We start from the raw sequence: 19,521 nt of genomic DNA, 5'->3' as shown, positions 1-19,521 counted from the left end.
TTCCTCTCATACTTTATTTTTCCCCTGCTAATTAGACCCTTTGTCCTCCTTTGCTGAATTCTAAATTTCTCCCAGTCCTCAGGTTTGCTGCTTTTTCTGGCCAATTTATATGCCGCTTCCTTGGATTTAACACTATCCCTAATTTCCCTTCTTAGCCACGGTTGAGCTACCTTCCCCTTTTTTATTTTTACTCCAGACAGGAATGTACAATTGTTGAAGTTCATCCATGTAATCTATAAATATCTGCCATTGACTATCCACCGTCAACCCTTTAAGTATCATTTTCCAGTCTATTCTAGCCAATTCACATCTCATACCATCGATGTTACCTTTCCTTAAGTTCAGGACCCTAATCTCTGAATTAACACTGTCACTCTCTATTTTAATAAAGAATTCTACATATTATGGTCACTCTTCCCAGGGGGCCTCGCACAACAAGATTGCTAATTAGTCCTCTCTCATTACACAACACCCAGTCGAGGATGGCCAGCTCTCTAGTTGGTTCCTCAACATATTGGTCTAGAAAGCCATCCCTAATACACTCCAGGAAATCCTCCACTGCATTGCTCCCAGTTTGGTTAGCCCAATCTATATGTAAATTAAAGTCGCCCATGATAACTGTTGTACCTTTATTGCACGCATACCTAATTTCTTGTTTGATGACATCCCCAACCTCACTACTACTGTTTGGTGGTCTGTACACAACTCCCACTAGTGTTTTCTACCCTTTGGTATTCCGCAGCTCTACCCATACAGATTCCACATCATCCAAGTTAATGTCCTTCCTTACTATTGCGTTAATTTCCTCTTTAACCAGCAATGCTACCCCAGCTCCTTCTCCTCTCTCTCTATCCTTCCTGAATGTGACCTCTGCCCTTTTGTACTCTACACCCCTATTTATAAAACTTAGGATCACATGTGCTTTTTTAACCGCTATTTCATCTTAAAGATTTGTATATCTGAACCGCTTGTAGGTTTTAGAGATATTAACATAGCATGGCTAAAATACATTGACATCAAATAGCTGATTAATGTGTATTATGGGAAAGAGAAGTTTAGTGTGAGTTAGAAACTCAAACAGGCGCTTCACTGCAGACAGGTCGCCATGGCAACACTGATAAGACATTCCAGTCACTGAATTGAGCAGTTAGAATCTGTAATCAGATCTGGGGAAAAAACAGGGTTTTGTCTATTATTAACCAGAAAGTAAGCTGAAAACAGCGGGAGGAATAGAATAGATTAGATTATAATGTGTGATGTTTATACCTTTAACTGTGAAACAATCAGAAGTAATGTAATTAACAGCAGGCAGGGGTGTTTAGGGATAATGAGAAAATTACTGAAGAAAAGTAACTGCTAGGAACCAGGGAAAGTGTCCTTGTAAATCACAGATTAGAGAATTTCCAGCTGTCTTTTCCTCGCTTCCTGCCAAAACCCAGCAGGGAAGACAAAGAGGAGTCCAGTGCCAGAGGTGGATCACTGCAGGGTATAAAAGTGAGGGGAGACTGATGTAAGGGGGCAGTTGGGACTGGAGACACCGGAGATCAAGCTCAGGGCGCCCGAGGTTCCATCCCACGGGCTGACCTCGTGTCAGTTACTGTGGACACGCGGGACTTGCATGTTTACTCTGATTGATGGATCAATATAAGGTACGTCAGTGGACTGAGAATCTGCTCATCTTGTATTTCTTAGTCGGATATTAAAGTTGCTGACACTGATAATGAATAAGACAAGACCTTAGCTAGAATCTTACAACCCTAAATCTCTCCACTCCTCTACTCTTTTTAAAGTTTCACCATTTAATGTACAATTCCTCCCAAAATCTATCATCACATTTCTCTGCATTAAATTTCATTTGCCATTTACCTGCCCATTTACTAACCTGTGTGTTCACACTGAAGTCACTTACAGTCCACTTCACAGTTGGCCATTGTTTCTCTTTTGGCGTCATCTGGAGATTTTGATCTTGACCTGATGGGCTACATCCTAGGGTTTTGAAAGAGGTGGCCATTGCGATAGTGGATGCATTGGCTGTCATCTTCCAAAATTCCATAGGTCCCAGAAAGGTTCCCGCAGATTGGAAGGTAACTAATGTAACCCCACTATTTAAGAAAGGAGGGAGAGAGAGAATGGGGAACTACAGACCAGTTAGCCTGACATCAGACGGAGGGAAAATGCTAGAATCTATTATTAAGGACATGGTAACAGGGCAATTAGAAAATAACAATAGGATTGGGCAGAGTCGACATGGATTTATGAAAGGGAAATCAGGTTTGACAAATCTGTTCGAGTTTTTTGAGGTTGTAACTAATAGAATAGATAAGGGGGAACCAATGGATGTGGTGTATTTGGATTTTCAGAAAGCATTCGATATGGTGCCACACAAGAGGTTATTAAACACAATTAGGGCTCATGGGATTGGGGGTACTTTACTTGCATGGATTTAGGATTGGTTAACTGACAGAAAACAAATAACCAGGTCATTTTTGGGTTGGCAGGCTGTTACTAGTGGGGTGCCGCAAGGATCGGTGCTTGGGCCCCAGCTATTCAGAATCAAATCAATGATTTGGATGACGGGACCTAATGTTATATATCCAAGTTTGCTGATGATACAAAGCTAGGTGGAAATGTAAGTTGTGAGGAGGATGCAAAGAGGCTTCAATGGGATATAGACAGGCTAAGTGAGTGTGTAAGAACATGGCAAATGGAATATAATGTGGAGAAATGTGAAGTTATCTACTTTGGTGGGAAAATTGGAAAAACAGAGTATTTTTTAAATGGTGAGTGGTTGGAAAATGTTGGTGTTCAGAGGGACCTGGATGTCCTTGTACATGAATCACTGAATGGTAACATGCAGGTACAGCAAGCATTTAAGAAAGCAAATGGTATGGTGGCCTTTATTTCAAGAGGATTTGAGTATAAGTAAAAACATCTGACTGCAATTATATAGGGCCCTGGTGAGACCGCATCTGGAGTATTGTGTACAGTTTAGGTCTCCTTACCTAAGGAAGGATATACTTGCAATAGAGGGAGTGCAACGAAGGTTCACCAGACTGATTCCTGGGATGGGGGGATTGTCCAATAAGGAGAGATTGAGCACACAAGGCCGAAATGCTCTAGAGTTTAGAAGAATGAGAGGTGATCTCATTGAAACATATAACAGTCTTACAGGGCTTGACAGGGTAGATGCAGGGAGGATGTTTCCCCTGGCTGGGGAGTCTAGAACCAGGGGCCACAGTCTCAGAATAAGGGGTCGGCCATTTAGGACTGAGTTGAGGAGAAACTTCTTCACTCGGAGGGTGCTGAATCTTTGGAATGTTTTACCCCAGAGGGTTGTGAAGGCTCAGTCTTTGAGTATATCCAAGACAGAGATCGGTAGATTTTTGGATATTAACGGAATCAAGGGATATGGGTACAGTGCAGGAAAGTGTAGTTGAGGTAGAAGATCAGCCGTGATCTTATTGAATGGCGGAGCAGGCTCGAGGGGCCGAATCGCCTACTCCTGCTCCAATTCTTATGTTCTTCTGTTCTTATAGAAACATAGAAAATAGGTGCAGGAGCAGGCCATTCGGCCCTTCAAGTCTGCACCGTCATTCAATAAGATCATGGCTGATCATTCACCTCAGTACCCCTTTCCTGCTTTCTCTCCATACCCCTTGATCCCTTTAGCGATAATGGCCATATCCATCTCCCTCTTGAATATATACAATGAACTGGCATCAACAACTCTCTGCGGCAGGGAATTCCACTGGTTAACAACTCTCTGAGTGAAGACGTTTCTCCTCATCTCAGTCCTAAAAGACTTACCCCTTATCCTTAGACTGTGACCCCTGGTTCTGGACGCCCCCAACATCGGGAACATTCTTCCTGCATCTAACCTGTCCAGTCACGTCAGAATTTTATATCTTTCTATGAGATCCCCTCTCATCCTTCTAAACTCCAATGAATAAAGGCCCAGTTGATCCAGTCTCTCCTCATATGTCAGTCCAGCCATCCCGGGAATCAATCTGGTGAACCTTCGCTGCACTCCCTCAATAGCAAGAACGTCCTTCCTCAGATTAGGAGACCAAAACTGAACACAATATTCCAGGTGAGGCCTCACCAAGGCCCTGTACAACTGCAGTAAGACCTCCCTGCTGCTATACTCAAATCCCCTCGCTATGAAGCCAACATACAATTTGTCTTCTTCACTGCCTGCTGTACCTGCATGCCAACTTTCAATGACTTATGAACCATGACACCCAGGTCTCGTTGCACCACCCCTTTTCCTAATCTGCCGCCATTCAGATAATATTCTGCCTTCGTGTTTTTGCCGCCAAAGTGGATAACCTCACATTTATCCACATTATACTGCATCTGCCATGCATTTGCCCACTCACCTAACCTGTCCAAGTCACTCTGCAGCCTCTTAACATCCTCCTCACAGCTCACACCGCCACCCAGTTTAGTGTCATCTGCAAACTTGGAGATATTACACTCAATTTCTTCATCTAAATCATTAATGTATATTGTAAATAGCTGGGGTCCCAGCACTGAGCCCTGCGGCACTCCACTAGTCACTGTCTGCCATTCTGAAAAGGACCTATTTTTCCCGACTCTCTGCTTCCTATCTGCAAAGCAGTTCTCTATCCACATTAGTACATTACCCCCAATACCATGTGCTTTGATTTTGCACACTAATCTCTTGTGTGGGACCTTGTTAAAAGCCTTTTGAAAGTCCAAATACACCACATCCACTGGTTCTCCCTTGTCCACTCTTCTAGTTACATCCTCAAAAAATTACAGAAGATTTATCAAGCATGATTTCCCTTTCATAAATCCATGCTGACTTGGACCGATCCGGTCACTGCTTTCCAAATGCACTGCTATTTCAGCTTTTATAATTGATTTCAACATTTTTCCGACTCCCATGTCAGGCTAATCGGTCATTTCTTTGTTCCCCATGATAAATTCACCTGAATCCGACTGCAAGGGACCTACGTTTGTCTTCAATAATCTTTTTCTCTTCACATATCTATTGAAGCTTTTGCAGTCAGTTTTTATGTTCCCGGCAAGCTTCCTCTCGTACACTATTTTCCCCCTCTTAATTAAACCCTTTATCCTCCTCTGTTGAATTCCCTTGTTAGCCACAGTTGAGCCACCTTCCCCATTTTATTTTTGCTCCAGACAGGGATGTACAATTGTTGAAGTTCATCCATGTGATCTTTAAATGTTTGCCACTGCCTATCCACCGTCAACCCTTTAAGTATCATTTGCCAGTCTATTCTAGTCAATTCACATCGCATACCATCGCAGTTACCTTTCCTTAAGTTCAGGACCCGAGTCTCTGAATTAACTGTATCACTCTCCATCTTAGAAAGAAATCTACCATATTATGGTCACTCTTCCCCAATGGGCCTCGCACAACAAGATTGCTAATTAGTCCTTTCTCGTTACACATCACCCAGTCTAGGATGGCCAGCCCTCTAGTTGGTTCCTCGACATATTGGTCTAGAAAACCATCTCTAATACACTCCAGGAAATCCTCCTCCACCATACTGCTACCAGTTTAGTTAGCCCAATCTATATGTAGATTAAAGTCGCCCATGATAACTGCTGTACCTTTGTTGCACGCATCCCTAATTTCTTGTTTGATACTGTCCCCAACCTCACTACTACTGTTTGGTGGTCTGTACACAACTCCCACTAGCGTTTTCTGCCCTTTGGTATTCCGCACCTCTACCCATACAGATTCCACATCATCCAAGCTAATGTCCTTCCTTACTATTGTGTTAATTTCTTCTTTAACCAGCAACGCTACGCCACCTCCTTTTCCTTTCTGTCTATCTTTCCTGGATGTTGAGTTCCCAGCCTTGGTCTCCCTGGAGCCATGCCTCCGTAATCCCAATTCTATCATATTCATTATTCGCTGCCTGCGCAGTTAATTTGTCCACCTTCTTACGAATACTCCTCGCATTGAGGCACAGAGCCTTCAGGCTTGTCTTTTTAACACACTTTGTCCCTTTAGACTTTTGCTGTAATGTGGCCCTTTTTGATTTCTGCCTTGGGTTTCTCTGCCCTCCACTTTTACTTTTGTTTTTTCTATCTTTTGCTTCTGGCCCCATTTTACTTCCCTCTGTCTCCCTGCATAGGTTCCCATCCCCCTGCCATATTAGTTTAACCCCTCCCCAACAGCACTAGCAAACACTCCCCCTCGGACATCAGTTCCAGTCCTGCCCAGGTGCATACTGCCCGGTTTGTACTGGTCCCACCTCCCCCAGAACTGGTTCCAGTGTCCCAGGAATTTGAATCCCTCCCTCCTGCACCACCACTCAAGCCACGAATTCACCTTAGCTATCTTGTAATTCCTACTCTGACTAGCACGTGGCACTGAGATTACTACCTTTGAGGTCCTACTTCTTAATTTAACTCCTAGCTCCCTAAATTCAGATGTAGGACCTCATCCCGTTTTTTACCTATATCGTTGGTACCTATATGCACCCCGACAACTGGCTGTTCACTCTCCCCCTCCAAAAATGTCCTGCAGCCACTCCGAGACATCCTTGACACTTGCACCAGGGAGGCAACATACCATCCTCGATTGCGGCCGCAGAAACGTCTATCTATTCCTCTTACAATAGAATCCCCCACCACTATAGCTCTCCAACTCTTCTTCCTGCCCTCCTGTGCAGCAGAGCCACCCATGGTGCCATGAACTTGGCTGCTGCTGCCTTCCCCTGAAGAGTCATCCCCCCAACAGTACCCAAGGTGGTGTATCTGTTTTGGAGGGGGATGACCGCAAGGGACCCCTGCACTACCTTCCTTCCACTGCTCTGCCTGATGGTCACCTATTCCTTATCTGCCTGAGTAATCTTTGCCTGCGGTGTGACCAACTCACTAAACAGATGCTCCAGAGTGAATCCATGCGCAGCTCCAGTGCCGCAATGCGGTCTGTCAGATGCTGCAGCAGGATACACTTCCTGCACATGTAGTCGTCAGGGATACTGGAAGCATCCCTGTCTTCCCACATTGCACAGGAGGAGCATGACATGTGTCTGGGCTCCCCTGCCATGACTTAACCCTTAGATTAACTTAATTTGGCAACAATGTCAAAGGTTATCTACTGATGAGGAAATAAAAAGAAAAAAAAAGATTAAATACTCACCAATCCACCAGCCAATCATTTACCCGCTTGGCTGTGACGTCACCCTTTGATTTCTTTCTACTTCTTTGTTTACCTTCTGCCCCTGCACCTTCACCAGCTCATGGTACTTTCTGTGCCTACCATGGTGACCACGGGTAACGGGGAATCAGGGTTCGATTCCGGAGAGGGAGCCTGAGAAACGGCTACCACATCCAAGGAAGGCAGCAGGCGTGCAAATTACCCACTCCCGACTCGGGGAGGTAGTGACAAAAAATCCCTCCTCGACACCTCTCCGAACTCCCGCAGCTCCTCGAACTCCCGGGCCTTTTATAGGCCTCCTCGACGCCTCTCCGAACTCCCGCAGCTCCTCGAACTCCCGGGCCTTTTATAGGCCTCCTCGACGCCTCTCCGAACTCCTGCAGCTCCTCGATCTCCCAGGCCTTTTATAGGCCTCCTCGACGCCTCTCCGAACTCTTGCAGCTCTTTGGTCTCCCAGGCCTTTTATAGGCCTCCTCGATGCCTCTCCGAGTCCAGATCGTTTCTCTGTATTGAGAAGGGCAATGGTCCCAACACTAACCCTGGGGTCACCACTGTTTACATCCCTCCAGTCTGAAGAACATCCATTAACCACTACTCTCTGTTTTCTGCCCTTTACCCAACTTCCTATCCATGCGGCCCCACTCCCTTTAATACCGTGAGCCTTAATTTTGATCAACAAGCCTCCTGTCCGGCACCTTATCCAACACGCTTTGACAATCCATCTATACAACATCCACTGCATTTCCTTTCTCACTGCACTGTGTTATTTCCTGAAATAATCCATGCTGTCAGTCCTGAATCAATCCATTTCACGACCAAATGTTGCAGTGTTTGCTTCAACCTTCAGGGTTTCATCTGTTGGAAGCCACAACAGAAAGATCCACAAAGCTGTCCCGCGGCAAACTCCGGGAGAGGAAGGAAGTGACTCAGGGAGCATCTGTAAATGAAGGAGAAATCGAGACTGGTGAGGGAACATCAGTAAATGGAGGAGAAATGGTGACAGTCCAGGGAGCGTCTGTAAATGGAGGAGAAATGGTGAGACCAGGGAGCATGTGAAAATGAACACGAAATGTTGATTGGTCAGGGAGCATCTGTAAATGAAGGAGAAATGGAGACTGGTCAGGATGAGGACTTCAGCAGCGGATGAGCTGAGGCAAGGGCTGAGGCGTGTGATGGTATGGAGGTGAAAATAGGCGGCCTTAGTTATGCTGTGGATATGAGGTCGAAAGCTCATTTCAGGGTCAAATATGACACCAAGGTTGCGAACAGTCTGGTTCAGCCACAGACAGAAGTTGGGAAGAGGGATGGAGTCAGTGGCTAGGGAACGGCGTTTGTGGCAGGGACCAAAAACAACGGCTTCGGTCTTCCCAATATTTAATTGGAGAAAATTTCTGATCATCCAGAACTGGATATCGGACAAGCAGACTGACAATTTAGAGACCGTGGAGGGGTCGAGAGAAGTGGTAGTGAGGTAGAGCTGGGTGTCATCAGCGTACATGTGGAAACTGATGCTGTGTTTTCAGATGATGTCGCCAAGGGGCAACATGTAGATGAGAAATAGGAGGGACCAAGGATAGATCCTTGGGGGACAAGAAGGGCTAGTTTGCCTTTGTCACAATTAGAAAGGATGTCATTTGTGACTTTGATGAGAGCTGTCTCGATACTATGGCAGGCACGGAAACCGGATTGGAGGGATTCAAACATGGAATTGCGGGAAAGACGGGCACGGATTTGGGAGGTGACAACACGTTCAAGGACTTTGGAGAGGAAGGGGACGTTGGAGATGGGGCGATAGTTTGCAAGGATGGGTGGGAATTGAGGGTTAGTTTTTTGAGAAGAGCAGTGATGATGCCAGATTTGAGGGAGAGGGGGACAGTACCCGAGGAGAGAGAACTGTCAACAATGTCAGCTAAATGGTGACGGGTCAGGGAGCATCTGTAAATGAAGGAAAAAAGGTTACTGGTCAGGGAGCGTCTTTAAATGAAGGAGGAAATGGAGAGTGGTCAGGGAATGTCTGTAAATGAAGACTGGTCAGGGTGTGTCAATAAATCAAGAAAGTAAGAAGAAAGAAATGCTTGCATTTATATAGCACCTTTCATGACCATCGGACATCTCAAAACGCTTTACAGCTAATGAAGTACTTTTGGATCGCAGTCACTGTTGTAATGTGGGAAACGCGGCAGCCAACTTGAGTACAGCAAGCTCCCATAAACATCAGATAATCTGTTTTTGTCATGTTGACTGAAGGATAAATATTGGCCAGGACACCCCTGCTCTTCTTCGAAATAGTGCCATGGGATCTTTTATGACCACCTGAGAGAGCTAACGGAGCCTCAGTTTAAAGTCTCATCTGGAATACGGCACTTCCAATCGAGCAGCACTCCCTCAACACTGCACTGGAGTGTCTGCCTAGATTGATGTGCTCAAGGGAATTGGTGACAAGTCAGGGAGTGTCTTTAAATTAAGGAGACATGGTGAATGGTCAGGGAGCGTGTCGAAATGAGGGAGAAATGGTGACTGGTCAGGGAGCATGTGTAAATGAGGGAGAAATGGTGACTGGTCAGGGAGCGTGTGTAAATGAGGGAGAAATAGTGACTGGTCAGGGAGTGTCTGTACATGAAGGGAATTGGTGACAGGGGAATGTGGAAAGTGGAACTTGCTGCCACAATGAATGGTTTAAGCAGATAGCATTAAAGGGGAGACTTGATGCATCCGTGAGGGAGAAGGGAATAGAGGGATATGGGGGCAGGGTGGGATGATATTATTAGAGTGAGAAGAGATGGTATAAGTATAAACATTGGCGCAGACTAGCTGGACTGAATGGTCTGTTTCTATTCTGTAAATTCTATCTCCACAGCAGGGATGGTTTAATACTCGGGCCCCTGGGACCCTAGGGTGGATTCATGTACAGAACTATGTGGTGGACGGGCCCTCCCCAGAGGAGGATCAATACTTGTGCCTACGGGGCCCTCCCCCAGTGATGGATTGATACTGCTGATGGCCCACAGTGCCTTATGGGTCTCCAGTTTTGAGTTGCTAAATCTGTTCATAGTCTATCGCACTTAGCTCGATGGGTCATAGAATCATAGAAATTTACGGCACGGAGGGAGGTCATTTCGGCCCATCGTGTCCGTGCTGGCTGACAGCTATCCAGCCTAATCCCACTTTCCAGCTCTTGGTTCATAGCCCTGCAGGTTACAGCACTTCGATTGCACATCCAAGCACCCCTTAAATGTGGTGAGGGTTTCTGCCTCTACCACCCTTTCAGACAGTGAGTTCCAGACCCCCATCACCCTCTAGGTGGAGAAATGTCCCCTCATATCTACTCTAAACCTCATTCTAATTACTTTAAATCGATGTATCCTGGTTGTTGACCCCTCTGCCAAATATATTCAAGGGTAAGCCTGTAGAAACGCAATGCCAAACATTCAAGAAGATTTTTCATAACTCACAGGAAAGATTTATTCAAGTGAGAAATAAAGATCATAGAGAAGGATGAACCATCCCTGGCTAACTAAGGAAGTAAAGGATGGTATCAAATTGTAAACAAAGGCATACAATGTTGCGAAGTACAGTGAAAGGCCAGAGGATTGGGAAATTGTTACAAACCAGCAAAGGATGACTAAAAAAATGATAAAGGCAGAGAAGATAGTGTATGAGAGCAAACTAGCAAGAAATATAAAAACAGACAGTAAGAGCTTCTACAGGTATATCATCATCATAGGCAGTCCCTCGTATCGGGGATGACTTGCTTCCACGCCAAACAGGAATGAGTTCACAGGTGTTTCAAGAAGGACCTGATATTCCAGGTCCCGAATTACATGTTAAAGGGTGGAAGATGCCTGTATGTGGATTTTTTTAATGTGTGGTGGCCGTTGCACACCAGCCACCACACGGACTTGACAGAGCGAGGTGTTGGCAAGAATTAACCAAGACGACTGGAGACCAGCTCTGCTGCGCGGACCTAGTGCACACACATTGCAGTGTGGGCTGGCCCGTGCTGCCCCTGGGCCCACACCTCTTTTGGGCCAACAAGGCATGAATTAACCAAGACGACTGGAGACCAGCTCTGCTGCACGGACCTAGTGTGCACACATTGCATTGTGGGCTGGCCCGTGCTGCCCCTGGGCCTTTGCCTCTTCTGGGTCCAGAACTCACACATCTCCTGTGCCCCGATCATGTTGCACCACGATCACTCGCCGCTCCTGCTGTAACTGCCCACACTCCAATCAGTAACCTGAACCTTGGTGACATCCAATCCAATCGCCCTCGTCACAGCCGTCGCTCTCCAGCACACGCTGTACCTTGAAGTGCTATGTTCCTTTGAAGGCCCCGACGTGCTGATGATTCTTGCAGGTTGGGGCCGCAGTGCTGAACAAGACCCTTGCCATCCATGAGCTTATCATTGATGATTGCATCGACATCATGGCCCTGATGGAAACTTGGCTGAGGGATGATGGCACATTAGCTTTAAACAGGTATATAAAAAGGAAACAAGTAGTTAAAGTAAACGTTGTCCCCTTAGAAGCATAGAAACATAGAAAAATAGGTGCAGGAGTAGGCCATTCGGCCCTTCGAGCCTGCACCGCCATTCAATAAGATCATGGCTGATCATTCCTTCAGTACCCCTTTCCTGCTTTCTCTCCATACACCTTGATCCCCATAGAAACTTAGAAGATGAGACTGCAGAGTTAATAATGGGAAACAGGGAAATGGCAGAGACCTTGACCAAATATTTTGTATCGGTCTTCACGGTAAAGGACACTAAAAACATTCCAATTATTGATAATCAAGGAGCTATTGCGGGGGTGGAGGGAACTTAAAACAGTCGCTATCACTAGAGATAAAGTACTAAGCAAACTAATGGGACTAAAGGTGGACAAGTCTCCTGGACCTGTTGGCATGCATCCTAGGGTCTTAAAAGAAGTGGCTGCAGAGATAGTGGATGCATTGGTTGTAATCTATCAAAATTCCTTGAATTCTGGAGAGGTCCCAGCAGACTGGAAAACCGCAAATGCAACACCCCTATTTAAAAAAGGGGGAAGAAGGAAAGCAGGAAATTATAGTTTGCTCTCATATGCTATCTTTTCTGTCTTTATCATCTGCCATTGGGAAAATGCTGGAGTCCATCATTAAGGAAGTAGTAGCAGGGCATTTAGAAAATCATATTGCAGTCAAGCAGAGTCAGCATGGTTTTATGAAAGGGAAATCATGTTTGACAAATTTGCTGGAGTTCTTTGAGGATGTAACAAGCAGAGTGGATAAACGAGAACCAGTTGATGTCATATATTTGGGATTTCTAGAAAGCATCCGATAAGGTGTCACACAAAAGGTTACTGCACAAGGTAAGAGCTCACGGAATTGGGGGTAATATATTAGCATGGATAGAGGATTGGCTAACTAACAGAAAACAGAGAGTCGGGATAAAGGGGTCATTTTCAGGTTGGCAAACTGTAACTAGTGGGGCGCCAAGAAGATCAGTGCTGGGGCCTCAACTATTTACAATTTATATTCATGACTTGGATGAAGGGACTGAGTGTAACGTAGCCAAATTTGCTGATGATACAAAGACAGGTGGGAAAGCAAGTTGTGAAGAAGGCACAACTAATCTACAGAGTGATATAGATAGGCTAAGTGAGTGGGCAAAAATCTGGCAGATGGACTATAATGTGGGAAAATGTGAGGTTATTCACTTTGTAGGAAAAATAAAAAAGCAAATTATTATTTAAATAGGGAGCAATTACAAAATGCTGTAGTACAGAGTGGATCTGGGGGTTCATGTACATGAAATGCACAAAGTTAGCATGCAGGTATAGCAATTAATCAGGAAAGCAAATGGAATGCTGGCCTTTATTACAAGGGGAATGGAGTATAAAAGCAGTGAAGTCCTACTCCAACTGTACAGGGCATTGGTGAGACCACACCTGGAGTACTGCATACAGTTTTGGTCTCCTTATTTAAGGAGGGATATACTTGCATTGGAGGCAGTTCAGAGAAGGTTCTCGAGGTTGATCCCTGGGATGAAGTGGTTGTCATATGAAGGAAGGTAAAGTGGGTTGGTTCTATTCTCCTTGGAGTTTAGAAGAATGAGAGGTGATCTTATTGAAATGTATAAGATTCTGAGAGGGCTTGAAAGGGTAGATGCAGCGAGGATGTTTCTCCACATGGGGGAATCTAGAACTAGGGGGCATAGTTTCAGAATAACCATTCAGCCCATTTAAAACAGAAATGAGGAGGAATTTCTTCTCTCAGAGGATCGTGAATCTTTGGAATTCTCTGTCCCAGAGAGCTGTGGAGACTGGGTCTTTAAATATTTTTAAGTTGGAGATAGACAGATTTTTGAATGATAAGGGAGTCAAGAATTATGGGGAGCGGGTGGAAGGTGTAGTTGAGAGCCAGGATCAGATCAGCAATGATCTTATTGAATGGCAGAGCAGACTTGAGGAGACAAATGGCCTACTCCTGTTCCTATTCTTATGTTCTCAATAAGGTCACCCTTCAGCCTCCTCTGTTCCAAGGAAAACAAACCCAGCCTATCATGTGCTCAGTGTGGAGACAATTGTTGTGACAACATGCCTCCAGTTACTGAGTCCAAATGATGGTGAACAATAGCAGTCCCAGCATGGATCCCTGCGAGACACCACATCTCACTTTCTGCCAGTCAGAGAAGTTCCCCTTAACTTTCCCCCTCTGATTCCTGTTTTGTGGCAATCTTTGCACCCATTTTGCTGCCTGGACCTTGACTCCATGCAGTCTGACTTTGGTCATCCTGTAGATCGTACATACTGCAGACACAGTACACCAGTGGTGAAGCGGGTGGACATTGAATCCTGTGGCAGGGACGCTGATGAAGTGGATTTTTCTGTCCGTATGTTTAAAAGCATTGCCAGTGACGATTTTCAACTTTTTCACCTTTTAAAAACTCTTGTTGCCAGCTTATTTAACCCTTTAACAGCCTCTCAGATAGGACACACAAAAAACGAAGCCACTAGAATTTCCCTTTGAACACCAGACCTGAACTCGAGTTGAAAACACAGTTAGAAAACATTTAGTGACTAAACCAGGCTGGGATGGTCGGGCCAGAGGTGGATATACATAATGTAAAAGTGGCGACCAGCATACTTCGCACCATGATTGAGTGCCCGCCCACTTAGGTTTCTGTATCATTTTGTTCATTGGCCCTCCGGTCCCAATCTCGGTGGAATGACAAGAAAACAATTTTGTTTTACCAATTGGGGCTTTCAATGGCTGAGTCTGTACCCAAATCTCCCGCGCGGCAGAAAGTGTCCCATCAATGACAACAGGAGCCCAGTGCATAGGCGCGGACTGAGCTGTGCTGCGAGCAGGCACAGTGCCATGAGCATGCGCAGTGCCAGTGATGGAGATGGCCTGAGGCAGAAGAGATGGTTCCACAAGATGGTAGGCGCTTGTGGGCGCCCGGGAGAGATGACACCCCTGGGTGGGCTGGGCAGCTTCATAAACATCTCGTGAAGGCCTCAGGCCCCGAATAAAAGCCCATAGGTCCCGAATAAGAGGTGTTATGACTCTTGTTTGCACCATGGTGATAGGCCTGGTCGACCGGGGTAGCTGGCTTCCATTTTGGACAGGGAGCAATTAGTGCACCTGCGTGGCCATCTTGGTACAGGAACAGAGAGTGGGCGGGGCTTCAGGATCCCAGTGACCAGGAGAGAAAAACATTGCCTCGTTGATTTTATTCTCACTCTGCACACAGCGGGTGAAGAACTGAACCCAACCAGAGCAGAGGGAGGGAGAAAACGAGGGGTGGAGAAAAGAAATGTTGGAGGTGGTGCGATGAGTTTGGATTTCAGCACAGGGAGGAGGGAGAGTGTGTGGGATGGGGATTTACAACTTTGGGGGAACAAGAGAGGAAAGAATGTTCCATAGAAACTAGAATTGTCTGTTCTCAATTTCGATCCTGCACTTCCAGTGCTGACCTTTGTAAACTCCTTTCACAGGATATTAGAAGGGCAGGATTTGCAGACAGGATACTCGAACCAAACATGATGTCAAGATCTGACACAGTCACTCGATTCATCAGGACCTGAATATCATCAGCCTTCCAAAGTAAAATAAATGTTTGTTTGTCCGTTCTGTCTGTGGGAAAAGATTTCAAACATCAGTGTGACTGGAAAAGCACCGAGACACACACACCCGAGTGAGAGTGTTCCAGTGAAATGAATTTGAACCAGTTACACAGCCTGAAAAAACATCGCACCATTCACAGCGGGGAGAAACCGCACACGTGTTCTGTGTGTGGACGAGGCTTCAACTGATCGTCTAACCTGGAGAGACACAAGGACACCCACACCATGGAGAAACCATGGGAATGTGGGGACTGTGGGAAGGGATTCAATGCCCCATCACTGCTGGAAACTCATCGACGCAGTCACACTGGGGAGAGGCCATTCACCTGCCCCGTGTGTGGGAAGGGATTCACTCGTTCATCCCACCTCACTGAACACCAGCGAGTTCACACCGGGGAGAGGCCATTCACCTGTTCAGTGTGTGGGAAGGAATTCACTTGTTCATCCAGTCTGCTGACACACCAGCGAGTTCACACCGGGGAGAGGCCGTTCACTTGCTCAGTGTGTGGGAAGGGATTCACTTGTTCATCCAGCCTGTTGACACACCAGCGAGTTCACACTGGGGCGAGGCCATTCAGTTGCTCTCAATGCGGGAAGCAGTTTAGGCAGTCAGCCCACCTCACTATACACCAGCGTTTTCATACTGGGGAGAAGCCGTTTACCTGCTCCGTGTGTGGGAAGGGATTAATTTCATCTTCACATCTCACTGTACATAAGCGAGTTCACACAGGTGAGAGACCGTTTGTCTGCTCCATATGTGGGAAGGGGTTTGTTAAATCGTCTGATCATCTGAGACACCAGCGAGCTCACACTCGAGAGAGACCATTCATCTGCTCTGATTGTGGGAAGGGATTCACTTGTACATCCAGCCTCACTGAACACCAGCGAGTTCACACCGGGGAGAGACCTTTTACCTGTTCCGTGTGTGGGATGAGATTCACTTGTTCATCCCAGCTCACTGCACACCAACTTGTTCACACCAATAAGAGACCGTTTAATTGTTCTGACTGTGAAAAGAGCTTTAAAAGCAGAAATTATCTGATGAAACACCAACGCACTCACACTGGGGAGAGGCCGTTCACCTGTTCTGAGTGTGGAAAGGGATTCACTCGTTCATCCAACCTCACTGTACACCAGCGAGTTCACACTGGGGAGAGGCCGTTCACCTGCTCAGTGTGTGGGAAAGGATTCACTCATTCATCCACACTGCTGACACACCAGCAGGTTCACATCTGACTGCAGAGGTTGGATTCTGTTATTAATCACATCCAGGACTGAACCATGGTCACTCTGACAGTTGGGTTTCAAGAATCTAAGAAATCAGAGCAGGAGTAGTCCATTTGGCCCCATGAGCCTGCTCCGCAATTCAATAAGATCGTGGCTGATCTGATCTTGGCCTCAACTCCACTTGTCCGCCCGCTCCCCATAACCCTTGAACCAGCCTCCACAGCTCTCTGGGGCAGAGAATTCCAAAGATTCACAGCCTCTGAGAAGAAATTTCTCCTCATCTCAGTCTTAAATGGGGGGCCCCTTATTCTGAAACTATGCCATCTAGTTCTAGATTCCCCCACCAGAGGAAACATCCTCTCAGCATCTACCCTGTCAAGCCCCCTCAGAATCTTACCTTTCATTAAGATCAGCTTGTTGTTGCTGGTGTAATTAATCCCTATAACTGGGCTGTATTTAATTTTCTGGATATCATTGAATCATAGAACGGTTACAGCACAGACGGAGGCCTTTCGGACCGTCGAGCCCGTGCCGGCTCTCTGCAAGAGTACTTCAGCTAGTCCCTCTCCCCGTAGACCTGCAATTTTTCTCCTCCAGGTACATATCCAATTCCCTTTTGAAAGCCACAATTGAATCTGCCTCCACCACCCTTTCAGGCCGTGCATTCCAGATCCTAGCCACTCGCTGCGTAAAAAAGTATTTTCTTATATCTCCTTTGGTTCTTTTCCCAATCACCTTAAATCTGTGTCCTCAGGTTCTCGACCCTTCTGCCAATGGGAACAGTTTCTCTCTATCTATTCTGTCTGGACCCCTCATGATTTTAGAACACCTCTATCAAATCTCCTCTCAACCTTCTCTGCTGCAACAACAACAACTTATATTTATATAGCACCTTTAACATAGTGAAACGTCCCAAGGTGCTTCACAGGAGTATTATGAGATTTAAAAAATCTGACACCAAGCCACAAGGAGAAATTAGGGCAGATGACCAAAAGCTTGATCAAAGAGGTTTTAAGATGCATCTTGAAACAGGAAAGAGAGCCAGAGAGATTTAAGCAGAGAATTCCAGAGCTTAAGGCCTAGGCAATAGAAGGCACGGCCACCAATGCTTGAGCAATTATAATCAGGGATGCTCACGGGGGCAGAATTAGAGGAGCGCATATATCTTAGAGGGGGGAGGGGAGGGGTTTATTAGTTCCTGGGATGTGGGCGTTGCTGGCAAGGCCTGCATTTATTGCCCATCCAGAATGGCCCTTGAGAAGGTGGTGGTGATGAGAAGTCGTTTGGTGCAGAGGCAGAGGAAAAAAAGTATTGAAGAAATATCAGTAATAACATTTTTATGATACTTCGGTGGGTGGTAGAGAACGAGAATTTTAAATGGGAGCTGGGAGAGGTGGAATCAGGTGACTTGCTCAAAGGAGGAGTAGGGGACAGACCAAGGTGTGATTTGCTGATGAGAACCACACTGCCACCACGGGGGTCTGAGCAGGGCAAGTAGTGGAAGGTATAGCCAGGCAGAAGGGCTTCATTTAAGGGTAAGGTGTCATCCCCCTCAACCAGGTTTGCGGCAGAACCGTGATGTCGATGCAATCATCCATGATAAGCTCATGGACAGCGAGGGGCTTGTCCGCAAGTGAACGGACATTCTGGAGAGAGATGCGGAGAGGGTCGGTGATACCTGCCCCACTGCCTGCGTCCACAAGGTCAGCACTGTGGCGGATGAGTTGGATGGGGAGGAGATTGGCAAGATTAGCCCCCAGTGGGCGAGAGAGTAGGATGGGATAGTCAGGGTTGCTGCTGCTAAGGAGGCAGCGATGAGTGCCTCGATGGACCCACCGGAGGATGGCAAGAGAGGCACAGAGGGAAGCTGTAGGTTTATCTAGGAGCGAGTCAAGCCTGGGACGGCGGCAGGCGTGGAGGATTGGGGTAGGGTTTTGAGAGTGCAGAGGAGAGGTGAAAGGAAGCATGACGGCAGGAGAGACTGGTCAGGGAGGGATCAAGAGAAAAGGAAAGGGGTAAAATGTGGAAAAATATTGAGTGGCTCGGGAGAATAACCCCAGCTTCTCCAGTCTATCCACATAACTGATTTCCCTCATCCCTGGGACCATTCTTATAAATCTTTTCTGATTTCTCTGTTAAACAACTGTCAAATAAATCAGCTTTGTTTCCTACATACAATGAGTCAATTCCTTGATTTCTCCAAGAGGTGACTAATTGATGTTCTGTTACCCACTTTTCCATTTTTGAGCCCTTTCTCCTTTGTTAAAGGAAGACTTGTATTTATAAAGTGCCTTTCATGACCTCCGGCTGTCCGAAAGCGCTTTACAACCAATGAAGCATCTTTTAAATGCAGTTGCTGTTCTAATGGAGGAAATACAGCAACCAATTTTCAAACAGCAGGCTCCCACAGACAGCAATGTGATCATGACCAGATGATCTGTTTTAGTGATGTTGGTTGAGGGATAATTGTTAGCCAGGACACCGGGGAGAACTCCCCTTTTATTCAAAGTAACGAAATGGGATAGTTATACCCACTTGAGACGTCAGATGGGGCCTCGGTTGAACGTCTCATGTGAAAGACGGCATTGGAATGTCGGCCTAGATTTTATGCTCAAGGCTCTGGAGGTGGACTTGAACCCACAACCTACTGATACAGAGACAAGAGTGCTACCATTGAGCCACAACTAACACCTCATTACTCTGGATTACTTCAGTTCCCTTGCTGTCGGTTATTATCATGGACAAGTCTGATCTCCCCATACCTTTCAGAGCGCCTCTCGTAGCCTTGGGATCCAGGGAAGGTATTGGTAACATAGGAGCATAAGAAATAGGAGCAGGAGTAGGCCATTTGGCCCCTCGAGCCTGCTCCACCATTCAATAAGATCATGGCTGATCTGATCATGGACTCAGTTCCACTTCCTTGCCCGCTCCCCATAACCCTTTACTCCCTTATCACTCAAAAATCTATGACCCAGCCACTACAGCTCTCTGGGGCAGAGAATTCCATAGATTTTCAACCCTCTGAGA

General features: G+C 46.2%; 1 pseudogene; it reads left to right on the top strand.

Moving 5' to 3' along the window:
* The window catches only part of LOC139256380 (zinc finger protein 235-like), a 34,945-nt pseudogene extending 16,273 nt beyond the window's left edge, over positions 1-18,672 (top strand).
* Positions 18,673-19,521: the final 849 nt, after the last annotated feature.

The sequence above is a fragment of the Pristiophorus japonicus genome, unplaced genomic scaffold (genome assembly GCF_044704955.1).
Source record: "Pristiophorus japonicus isolate sPriJap1 unplaced genomic scaffold, sPriJap1.hap1 HAP1_SCAFFOLD_717, whole genome shotgun sequence".
Classification (NCBI taxonomy): Eukaryota; Metazoa; Chordata; class Chondrichthyes; family Pristiophoridae; genus Pristiophorus; species Pristiophorus japonicus.
This window is presented reverse-complemented; position numbering and strand designations above follow the sequence as displayed.